The sequence below is a fragment of the Stegodyphus dumicola genome, chromosome 6, assembly GCF_044657685.1.
Source record: "Stegodyphus dumicola isolate Sdum_Otavi_A_Nest chromosome 6, ASM4465768v1".
NCBI classification, from domain to species: Eukaryota; Metazoa; Arthropoda; class Arachnida; order Araneae; family Eresidae; genus Stegodyphus; species Stegodyphus dumicola.
Window position 1 is genome coordinate 220,352,004 of NC_140773.1, and position 12,407 is coordinate 220,364,410.

Sequence of the window (12,407 nt, forward strand, 5' to 3'; positions counted from 1 at the left end):
ACCTTCGGACTTGTCAAAAATAAAAACTGCGATCAAATCTTCGCAAATCATTTCAAGCAACTTAAAACATTCGCTTATCCCATCTGTTGCGAATAGTGCCAGATTATATGCTCTTCTCAAAATTCATAAAAGTGGTATTCCTTTCCGCCCTATTGTATCAAATTTAGGTACTGCCTCGTATCCATTAGCTAAATATTTAGTTTCTAGATTTTCCACGCTATTAGACAATAACATTTATACCATAAAAAATTCAATAGAGTTTGTAAAAAAGATTAAAAACATTTCTCCTATTAATTTACTCATGGTTTCTTTTGATGTTAAATCATTATTCACCAATGTCCCAGTGGAGGGTGCATTAAGATGTCTAGAAACCAGACTTCACGAATTTCATTTCTCTTGCATCGAAATTGATGAGCTAATTTCTCTCACTCAACTCTGTTTGAAACAAACACATTTTGTTTTCCAAAATAAATATTACAAGCAAACTGAGGTATTAGCTATGGGAAGCCCCCTCAGGCCCATCCTGGCTGATATCTACATGCATTATTATGAATCAAAATTGTTTGAAACTTTAAACTTCCCGGCATGGTTCCGCTATGTAGACGATACTTTTACCCTGTTTGAAAGTAATAAAGATGATTTAAATAAAGTTCTTTCAACAATGAATTCTATTGATCCTGCTATTCAGTTCACTTTTGAACTTGAGACTTGCAATTCTCTTCTGTTTCTCGACATTCTGGTCACACGTAACACATCCAACTTCAATACTACGGTTTACCGTAAACCTTCATCGGTTTGCCTTCCACCACACTTTAAATCATGCCATCCGACTAAACAAAAGTTAGCTTCATTTTATTCCTATGTTTTCCGTGTTGTTCAAGTTTGCTCCTCCAAACTAGCCCTTGATGAAGAACTAAATTATTTAAAAGCAATAGCTATTGACAGGGGCTTTTAACCCAACATTATTAATCAAGCAGTTAAAAAATTCTCATCTCAACACACTAAAAGGCAAACTCTTGTTTTAGGAGATTATAAAAATTCTGTTGTCATTCCTTTCTTTCCATCAATTAGCTTAGTTGCACATATTTTGCAGAAATTTAACTTTCGGGTTGTTTATTCTCCCATCAATAAAATTTCGAGTTCCATACTCAAGGACCCCATTCCGGATATGAATTCCTGGGGTATTTATAGGATTCCTTGTCAGTGTGGTTTAATTTACATTGGCCAAACTAAGAGAGCCTTAAAATTTCGCATTAAGGAAGATGAGGCATATGTTAGAAAAAAGGAAATAGAGAAGTTGCCCAACATTGTTGGTCCTAAAATCACACTTTCAATTTTTCTGCTGCCAAAATTATTCAAAAAACATTTACCATTGGTGAACTGGATTTTCTAGAGGCATATCACATTCATAAAAATCTTTCTGTTCTAGTTAACGATCCTAATTCCAATCCAAATTTGCCTTCGGCCTTTAAAGAAATTATGTTTTAGTTCTGGTTTCACCAACAGATGGTGCCACTTGCTTATTCTTGTCCAGGCCTTCTTATCTTATCTAATCACTATTTCGTATCTTGTTCATTTGCGGTTTTGCAGCTGAGGATGGTGGTTCGGTAAAACCATCGAAACTAGTCCTGTGAAAATTTTGTAAATATAACATTGATTTTTGTTGTTTGACTTCTGAATTAGATTGTAATTTATCCTTAAAATCAATCAAAAAAACCTATTTACTAGCTTCCCCCCCCAGTAGAAATTCTCAAGGCAATAAATTTAAGAATAGATTCAAAGCAGTTTGTTTGTTTCTTTTAGTGAATTTTAAAAAAAAACTATATATCAGAAATACTATAGATTTCGTCCATGCCAAGCAAATCCCACAAGTGCATATTTTTAAATTGAATTTTAAAAAAATATGTATCATAAATATTCTATAAAACCATTTTGAATAGAACAAAAAGAATGCATGCAAAAATAGCAATTTTGCTAGCTAATACTAAAGAATTATTATACGCATGGCTGCCTGAAGAATTATCATGCAGTTAATTGCCACAGTTGGATACATTCTGAAAATTTGCCTACTTCTACTAAGGTGGTTGAACAAATATACAAGTTATTGTAATTAATTGAAAACATATGCATTAAAAACAAAGAAAAAACGGTACTATTCTGTTTTGAGGGCCGTAAGAAAATTGCAGCGAAAATGTATGCGCAAAAGCGCCAAATCTAGCAAACGTGCCCATTTAAGAGCGCGCCAAATCTAGCGTACGAGTTGATTTCAGATTGCGTAAGTTTACATAGTTCTATATTTCTTAAAACGCCACTGAAATACTAGTTTAGTTTTTAAATCCTTTTTTGATATCCTATAGATTTAACAATTTGAGAATTGCCCATGACAAAAAGTCGGCAATATACTCGGTATCCATGTGCACATTGACCCATTTTCACTTTAAAAAAATCCTAAAATTGCACAAAAATGGCACTGCGCACACCCTTGACTTTATCTATGTACACATCGACCTATTTTCACTTAAAAAGTAAAAGAAAATTGACAAAAATCCAATTGTTTTTACACTTGTAAAATGCGGCAAACAAATAAGTGAGTGATTCTGCACTTTACCGAGAATATTTTCAAAGAAAAGGCATCATTAATTATAGAAAACTACATTTGAACAACCAACGAGATGGCTGTTTGCATTGAGTCTGCTGACAAGGATTTTTGCATGCTGTAATTTTCTACCAGTGATTATTCAGGTGGAGCCAAGGCTAATCAGGCTTTACCGATATTGCGAATTATGTTCTATTTACATTGAATTTGTGTTAAGAAGCTGTTATTTTACACTCAAGTTTTATTTTTATTCGATTCAGTTTGTGTACTCATCAGTGTGGATCAACACAACTCGGCTGAAACAACACGCAAGTTGGTGAGCTCTATTTCGGGGCTATTTTTGGTTGTGGAATCCTTTTATAGAGTGTTTTGAGTGATATTTTCTTAAATTGTAGATGTTCCGATATCATGTTTATCTATTTTCTGTGTGCTTAAATGCATTATTTTGCATTTTATAAACAATCTTACTTTTCAGTGTAGCTGGCCTTGACATGGTGGTGACTGAGTGCTTTCGACATTCTTTTGAATTTTATGTACTATGAAAACAACTTTCGAAGTACTTTTATGATTCTACCTGGTTTTATTTACCTACAAATTGATTTGCATGGATTTTAATACCGTTTTCATGTTTTTATGAATATCTGAAACTTCGGACTGAGATAAGCTTTACAGGGAGACTGTTTGTTTACATTTGAAAGTTGTCTTGCAGCTATACGAAAACTTTTTGCCTTTCAAGTTTTATTGTGCTTTTATGTAAAAGCATATTTCTACGTATTTTCAAATTTTAACTGCTCCATGACTAATTTTCTTTCAGACGAAGTACTTATAGAGGCGTTAAAAATGGAATGTTCATGTGGTGCTAACTGTGTTCGCCCATTGTTTAAAATGAAAGCCTCAGAACAGGAAATATCGCATAGAGTTTTTCATGTTTCACGAGAGTGTCAAAATTTTGTTTTGGAGGATCAGAGAATAACAATCGGTTGGAAATCTTATTCTGTAAAATTATGTATTCGTCTTAAATGATGCACCAACTGCTTGGCCTTCGGGCATACTAGAAGAGTTTGTGAAAACACAACCGTTTGTGGAGTGTGTGCAGAGAATCACCTGCATTCTAAGTGCTCTTCTGATTTCGTTCGCTGTACTAATTATAATGAGGAACATGATGCTCTTTGTAAGGAATGTCCTGTGTATTTGGAAGAAATTAGATTTATTAAGGATCATCTTGATATATAAAGTTTTTTTAATTATTATTATTATTTTTATTTTGGTCGGCTGGGACATTTTAAATCATAGTCTTATTTGTGATTTACATTTCTGCACTCTAGTGAATTCTTGTAATGAAAAGAATTTTCCCTTACCTTTCAATTTGATCTTTTACGCACAGCGGCTGTTCTAGATTTTGTTTATAATTGATCTAGAGACCGTGATTTTATGATTTTAATTATAAAAAATTTTTAGCTGATTATACCAATTTTTGTATAAAATATTTGCAACAAAGTAGTGAACTCATATTTTATCTTATTATATATTTATATTCTTTTTACCTCAACCCTTTTTATCTATGAAAATTTTAAACTGTAATTTAAATCACTGCGCTGCTGCTGCTTGTAGGCTCTCTGCAATTGATACCATTATCAAAGAAACACTAGATGTTATTACTTTACAAGAGCCCAATTATATTCAAAATAAAATTGCGCATGCTGTGGGGACTTGGAGAGTTGAACATGCAGAAATGGGTAGAACCGCTATCATTATTACCAAGAAACAACTTGAAATTGTAGTGGACGTAGTACAAGATTGTATTGTGGCTGTCTCCATGTCTGATGGTCAAAATAACTTTGGTATTATTTCGGTTTATTTCTCACCGGCAGAGGATTTGAATGTGCATTATATGCTTTAGAAAACGTTTTAAAATTGTACAATTTTAACTTTATAATATTAGGTGATTTTAATTCTAAAAATTTTAATTGGGGTGAAACGGCACTGGACCAAAGAGGTATTTTAGTTTATGATTTTATTATGGTTCATGATTTGAAACTTTTCAACAAAGATGACTCACCTCCGACTTTCTTCTCCCCTGTAGGAATTGGTTGGACCGATTTGGTAGTAGGGTCACCAAATATAGATTTTAGCTCTGTGGAAATGAACGTTTTAGATAAGTGACCATAGATGTATTTATGTTGATTTAAATGCTATAAAAATTAATAATTTATACGAATTCTCTTATTCTTACAATTCGTTTAGAACGAAAAAATTTGTCAACAAACTGAAAATAGACATTATGAAACTTGAAAATGAACTCATGACCGTTAGAGACGGAGACAGTTTGAATAATGTGGTTCTCAAGCTGGAAAAAAAGATTAAAATAAACATGGATAAATTTTTAAGACGTAAAATAAAGAATTGGTGTCAGAGGACAACCTGGTGGACCCCTGAATTAGATATTTTAAGATGTAAGACAAAAGCTGCAAGAAAAAGTTCTCAGATAAAGTGTCTGGATGTGGAGACAAGATTACAAAGGAAAATTAATTACAAAAGAGTTTTAGCGGTATTTAAAAAAGCAATTAAAAAGACAAAAAGAGACTTACGAAATTATTTGTTCAATAAAAAGAAGATTTATTATGACAAATTTTATAAATATGCCACAAATAAAAGAAAGGAAAAAGTTATCTTATATAGAGATAATTGTAGTGTATCCACATCTGCCATGGATTGTTATGATGAGTTGATTAAAGACACCCTGAGGCTGGATTATTGTTCTAATTATCTTGATTATCAAAATGTTTTTATGGAAGGCGACAAGGAGGTAGAGCGGGCGTTTACTTATGAACAGATATTTCATGTTATTTCTAGCCTCAGAGATGGCACTGCTTCTGGACTCTATGGAATCGGGACTACTTTAATTAGAATTATTTTGGGGGAATTCACCTCTTTTTATATATTACTTTACAACAAATGTATGGTTTTAACGACTTTTCCTGATATTTGGAAAATTGATTCTTGTTCCTAAATCTACAGGTGGACATAGACCCATCTGCTTATTAAAGACCCATGCAAAAATCCTAGATAAACTCATCACAAAAAGACTTGAGCATTTTTTAACGAAATCAATATGATCTTCGAAAGAATATGTCTACTGATCTAGCATTATACAATGTGATCCAACAAGTCTGAGAAAAGCGACAAAGTAAACATGTACTCCTGGTTTCCTTCGATGTCCGAGGGGTATTTGACTCTATTAACTGGTTCTTCCTACTGTCTATATTAAAAGAAATTGGCATCTCAAGAGATCTATTTGATATAATTAAAAGTTATCTGGAAAATAGAGAACTAATTTCTATCGGCAACTTTAATACAGTTAATCTTCATTATAAAATTGAAAAAGGCTGTCCCCAAGGCTCCCCTGTTCTGGAGCCTCATAGCAAATAAATTACTACAAGAAAATGTACCTGATACGAATATTACCTGTTATGCTGATGATATTATGGTAACTATTGCAGGAGACTCCCTCAGAAAAATAGAGGGTACTTTTAACTTGCTTGAAAATGTTTTTAATAAATGGAGTACTGAGCAAAATATAGAATTTAATATTGAAAAAACAAACGGTATGTTTTTCCCTCGGGGAGGGAGAAAGGTTAGACCCCCCAGATTGAAATATCAAAAAAGAATAAAATTTGTGAATACCTTTAAATACCTGGGTGTAGTGATCGATGATAAGTTGAATTTTTTAGAGCATTTTAAGTCAATACAATGAAAGATAGAAATAATTTTTAATTATTATAAAAATACTTTTACTCCAATTACTCTTTCTGACAAAAGTTTACCCTGAGGGATATTTACAAAAATGTTATTATACCGAAAAATTTTTATGGTATTGGCACATGGGGTGACCGAGCAGGGAAGCTGGTCAAGAGAAGGCAGAAAATAGACTCATTGCAGAGGGCCTGGACACTTGCAATTACAAGATCATTTAGAACAGTCCCGACAGAAGGTTCGTGCTTACTGGCTGGTGTACCGCCTCTCTCACTACAACTTAAATTTACTTATGACAAATTTTGTCTGAAATATGGTATAAAACAGATAATAATGTATGAAGATAAAGCAATTACCAGCGAGGCTTTTTTAGAACATGATCTGACTTCAAGCTATCCTAGCGAATATTACGGTATATCCTACGATAAAGACTATATTTCAGCTGGAGAAATTGAAATTCATACAGATGAATCAGGGTTTGCGGAGAGCATTGGCTGTGCCTTTGTTGTATTTTTCCACGGTATTGAAATTGATTACAAAATGTTTACTTTAAAACCAAGAAATTCAGTTTATCAAGCAGAATTGTTGGCAATTTAAAATGGCTTTATCCTGGATCAAGAAATTATCCGTGGGGTATTACATTAATTTATACTTGGATGCCTTATCTGCTCTTATGGCACTCTCTCGCCCCTTTCAAAAGAATAATATTGTTAATGAAATTAAGCATATATATTTAGAACTACGAAAGAAGCATATTTTGAATTTACACTGGATCAAAGCTCACGCTGGTCATTATGGGAATGAGAGAGCGGATGCTCTAGCGAAAGAAGCCTTCCTGGGGGTTGGGACCGAAAAGGTTTTTTATTCAAGATTCGAAAAAGAAGACATGTACTATAATATATGACAAGCTTATTAGAGACTGGAAAAATTTATGGGATCTCTCTGAATAGGAGATGCAGATGTTAATCAAATTCTCACTGCACATGGAAGGTTCCCTGCTTACTTAAAAAGGTTCCACCTCCAGGGAAATGATATATGTAAAGTTTGTAATAAATTCGGCGATTCAAAGCATTTCGTCGAGGTCTGTTGCTTGACTGGAAGTGTGAGAGAAAAATATAAATTTGCGAAGTTTAAGGATTTATTTAGCAATTATAAATTGTTTAGAAAATTTGCAAAAGATATTATGCAAATGGTGAATGAGAATAAGAAGAATATTGGTATTGAGATATAACAAAGCAGAAAATCATACTGAAAACAGAAATAATTGAGGTAATTTATAAATTTAAAATGAATTTTGATAATATAAAGAAGATCTGAATAATAATAACTAGTTGAAAGTAAAACTTATAAAGATTTTAAACTTCAGAAAAAAGACAGAAATGGAAACAACGCATTTATGCACTTATTCACCTAGAGTGCTTGGAATGTATGTATCTACTTAATTTTTTTTTTTTTTTTTTTTTTTTTTTTTGTTTTTGTTTTTGTTTTTTTATGTCTGTGGCTTGGCCTGTCCCCTCATAGCAATATGGCAGGTTTCGCCTGCTTGGTGGGCTGAGAGCCAGTGCTTAGAACTAACCAACGAGATGAAATTATGCTTTAGCGATAAGTCGGTAGCGAAATAGCGATGCAGGCATCCATTCAGTTATGTTTAGGAATTTTTATATAAATTATAATAATGATCTGAAATAGTTATTTACTCTTATGCTTCCATTCAGTCATGTTTAGCCTTTTTCATATAAATTATAATATTATATGAAATTAACCTTTCATCTATTTTAAAGCATCAATCTTAGATAGTTATTTACTATTATACATCCTTTCTTGCCGCAATTATTAGGGTTGCCACAATTGTTTTTGGCAGCATTGGCATCAACGATAATTTGGCAATTTTTTACGGCCCTCGAAAGCGAATAATGCTGAAAAAAAAAAACATGAAAAAAAAACTCAAGTGAGATTTGTGTACCATTATATACATATTTAATAAAAAATTTTAATCTTTAACCCGGCAGCACATGCGTTCTAATTGTAACGTGAGATCGCGCGTTGGGTGGAATAAGCCCATGCGCACTTCTCTTTAATTTATGAGGCTTATTATTGCACCAATAATATATATTTTATACTACAATTCATAAAAATCAAGAGAAGTTATATATTTGAAAACAATGAACTAATATCTAGAAAAATCTCATTAAATTTTTACATCACATATAACATTGAATAAGGTAAGATAATTGAATAGTTGAAGAAGGTAACTAAATTAATGAATTAATGTTTTTAAACTTTTAATGTTGAAAGTTTAAAAGCATTAATTCTTACTTACATATGAAGCTACAAACTTAACACTGATATATATATATAAAGGATTAAAGACTTTTGACTGTATATATATACAGTCAAAAGTCTTAATCCGGACTCGTCGGGACTTCCGCGATTCCAGATTAGGGGTTTTTCCGGATTATAGATCATCAGTTTAAATCTGGTAAGATGGCATGCAGAAATAATAAAATTAAAAATATGAAACCATAATTTATGAAATAAAGAGGAATTATGATCTAAAGGGTATCAAAATTTTAAAAAAAGCTTAATATTTATTTGTTTACTTTATTAAACATTTCTTTCAATGCGCGCATGCGTAAAGCATGCATTATGCATAGTCGAAATTAGAAAATTGCAACCAGAAAACTATTTGATGTGTATTCGTGATATTTATAATGAATTTGATTTAAATCATATCAAAGACGGAGTACATCGAGATGAAATACTACATTTAGTAATGAATTATAAGCTGAATAAAATAAAAACATCTGCCCTGAAGATAAGGATAGTGCTGACAAATTAACTTCCAGTTCATTGTACGCCGCGACGTTCCTCCCGCAGAGCAGCGTGAAATTGATAAACAGATTTCGGAATGGTTAGAGAAACAAAGCATATGCCTTTATCCATTTTTTGCAGCAATTCCACTTTTTGTTTGATGGACATCAAAACATGCTTTCGCTTTTTAGATCCTTTGGCAGCTCCAGAATCGGAAATTCTTTTTGACATAATTGAAAGTTCAAGCTAACTTTTATAAAATTACTCTAACAGTCTGCAAAAAATAATAAGCCGGGTCCAATTAGAAGATTTAACCACTTGCGCTAAAAAGATGTGCTACATATGTCGAGATGCTTTTGTCTCAAACCACGCACAAAAATTAAAATAATGTGGTGCACACATCGCTTAACAACAAGATTGTTTATTTCTCGAGTTACAACTCTGGATTGTACTCGCAGACGCGGAGCGGCATAAATGAGACACTTTATTCCTTGTTATATTGTATATTGTAGCACACAGCACCGCTACCGTGAAGTGTAGTGCAAGTGATTAAGGAACAATGCAATCTGCAACAGTAACTGAAATAGATAATTAGATAATTTTAGCTTAGCTTATACCGTCTGTTATACAGGAGGTCCAGATTATAAATCATTCTGGATTATGGACAACCGGATTACAGACTTTTGACTGTATATATTGGCACATATTACACACTATGGAGCTATGCTCACCGCAAACATTTTTTTTACATTTTGTGCATAATATTTTAGATTTTCTATCCTTCATAGCGGGACATTATATGACATTTTTTCCTTGTAGCAGCTTTTAATTTTTTTACATGGAGGATCCTCAACTTGTTCAGGCTGAGTTCTGTTTAATTCCATTTGCAAGCTCCTGGAAATGTTTGGTTTGATTCTCCTGTTTTCATTATGTTCCCTTAGAAGTTCTAATGCAAGATTCTTCAAAAGAGCCTCCTTTTATGGTACTTTTCTTCAGGTTTATCAGTTGACAATCACAGGACTTGAGCGTTGATAGCAGCTGTATTTAACGTACTAAAAAATGCAACCATTGGCCTTCTGTTGCTAATCCTAGCCATAGAATATAAAGCCGACATTTTGTCTACTACACACACTGCACCTTTCGTCAGGTTGTAAAAAGTAATAATTTCAGATTTTCTTGGCATCAGCAGATGAAGGATATAGCATCAACATTAAGCATAGTTAATAATAAAAGCATGCATTTTTTCATTTTGGGGGTATATGACGCTAAAGTCATGTGTTTCTGAAATCCGAGAATGCAATTCTCGTTTTCTGGAGCAAGTGAATTCTTTCGGTATTTCTCTTTTATTTTTTCTTATTGTTCCAAAAAGAGTAACTTTTGTTTTTTACGTAGAAGGTCTTTAGCTAGACCAACATTTGTATACCAGTTGTCAACAGTGAGGTTTCTTCCTGTGTTGAAAATAGGTGTGACAAGTCTCATAACACCTTTGTCCGCTCTGTTTTCCAAGGACCTTCAGGTTGTATCCCTACATAGATTTCTAAATTCCAGGTATAAAAGGGCCGTGAATCCACTAGAGCAAACATTTTAATGCTGTAGTTTGCAGGCTTACTGGGAATATATTGCCTGAATTCGGACATCTGCCTCTAAAAGGTTCTAGTTTTTCATCGATGGTGACGTACCCACCAAGCCTATATAACTTCTTACAGTTATTTACAAATAAGTGAAACACAGATCTTACAGGAACAAGTTTATCAAGTTCTTTCCTTTTCATATGATCTATAACATCATCAAATCTTAGGCAACCCAGCAGAAATAAAAGTCTCTTATAAGACATAGTCCAGTGGAATATTTCCAGCCCTGTACCATTCCCCAGTGTCCCAAATATCTTTCACGTTTGTGATGTATATTTAAAATAACTACAACTATAACTGTAATTGTAAATAACTATAACTTTAACTGTAATGGCGTTCATGCTCTGCGATTCCGTTGTTGTGATGCACGTGTTACTGTGCTAGCTGAATGTCATGTGAACTGTTTAAAAATGTAATAATAAAAGTTTTGAATTCTTGGGATATACTCATTAGTTGAGTCTACTTTTAAAGTATAGAAGTTATTAAAATTAACAAACTAAACAAGAAGTTACATGGTGTCAGGAGCAAAATGGATTTCAGACCACCTGCTCTGCTAAGATTCTCCATCGGAACTGTTAAAGAAAAATGGAAGCAAGAGCTAGAAAACTATTTACTTGCAACGGAAAAAGATGCCAAGCCAGATAAGACTAAAATTGCAATCCTTTTGAATTTACTCGGTACTGAAGGACTCGAAATTTAGAACACATTTCGATTTGAGCCACTTGAGAATAAGGAGAAGTACGAAGAGGTCTTGAAGTCTTTTGAAGATTATTGTTCACCACAGCAGAATGTCGTATATGAACATTACAAATTCTTTTCGTGTAGCCAGCAAGAAGGACAAACAATTGAATGTTATGTCACTCAGTTAAAGACTTTAGCATCAACTTGTGAGTTTGCTGAACAAGAAAATGGATTGATTTGCGACCGTATTGTATTAGGCATTCAGGATAGGAGTCTGACCGAACGTTTGCTTCGAGAATCTAACCTAGGATTAGAAAAAGCTATAGAAATAGTCCGTGCCACTGAAACAAGCAAAGAGCAACTCCGGAACATGAAAGATGATCCAGCGACTGTGAACAGCATGAAGAAATATAGAAAACAGCAGCATCAATCAAAACAGTCAGTGCCACCGAAATTATCGTCGCAGCAGAAGCAATCAGCACTAGAATATGACTGCAAAAAGTGCGGAAGAAGGCACAAATAGCGGGACTGTCCAGCTTTCGGAAAGACGTGTGCGAAATGCAAAGTAAAGAACCATTTTGCCGCTAGGTGTCCCAAGAACATTTGCGAATACCAAATAATGAACTTAGTATATATAATGAACATAGTGTATTTGTTGACTCTGTAATGATAAATTCACCAGTAAACGGGCATAGTGAATTTAAAATAAGTGCAAAATCAATCAAAGATCTAACAAATTTATTGATGAAATAAATAAGGATATTCACAAGGTAAGTGAAACATGGGTGAAAAGTATTACAATGTATGTAAATAATAAGTCTTTCAAGGTTGATTTTAAATTACATACTGGTGCAGAAATAAATATTTTGCCTTTGTATGTTTTAAATAATGTTAAACTTAAGCCTAAACTTAATGAAACTGATTTGTTTTTAACT

The 12,407-nt window shown here is 33.2% G+C and overlaps 1 protein-coding gene across 1 annotated transcript in view; it reads right to left on the reverse strand.

Annotated features, from left to right (window-relative positions):
• DCTN5-p25 (Dynactin 5, p25 subunit) overlaps positions 1 to 12,407 on the reverse strand; it is a 43,949-nt gene that overhangs the window by 13,963 nt on the left and 17,579 nt on the right. The window lies entirely within an intron of this gene.